Below are 396 nucleotides of genomic sequence, written 5' to 3'. Positions count from 1 at the left end.
GTGGGACCCTGGCCACGGGGGCAGAGGGGATCCCTGGCCATGGGGATGGCTCCCTGGCTGTGAGGATGGGTCCCAGGTGGATGGCTCTGGATGGCTATGGGGACAGGCGTGTCCCTCGCTGTGGGGACATGTTCCTGGCTGTGAGGACAGGAGGGTCCCTGGCCATGGGAGTGGGTCCCACGTGGATGGCTGTGGGGACAGGTCCCTGGCTGTGAGGACAAGTCTCCACCTGCCAGGTCCCTCCTGCTTCTGTCCTGGTCCCCTCTGCCAGCCCGTCTCTGCCTGCAGTGGGGTGGCGTGGGGCAGGGCAGAGCCAGGTGACAGCAGGGTGCGGGGTGACACGCTTGGCCCATGCTTCACCTTGAGGCGTGTTCATGCAGCGGGGCCGGGGCAGGG

At 67.7% G+C, this 396-nt stretch overlaps 1 protein-coding gene across 1 annotated transcript in view; it reads right to left on the bottom strand.

Annotated features, from left to right (window-relative positions):
- Window positions 1-396, bottom strand: part of LOC104123993 (ectonucleoside triphosphate diphosphohydrolase 8) — a 7,891-nt gene that overhangs the window by 6,352 nt on the left and 1,143 nt on the right. The window lies entirely within an intron of this gene.

Source organism: Egretta garzetta, unplaced genomic scaffold (assembly GCF_000687185.1).
Source record: "Egretta garzetta isolate BGI_Z169 unplaced genomic scaffold, ASM68718v1 scaffold143, whole genome shotgun sequence".
NCBI classification, from domain to species: domain Eukaryota; kingdom Metazoa; phylum Chordata; class Aves; order Pelecaniformes; family Ardeidae; genus Egretta; species Egretta garzetta.
The sequence above is the reverse complement of the archived record's forward strand: the minus strand, read 5'-3'. Positions and strand labels throughout refer to the sequence as shown.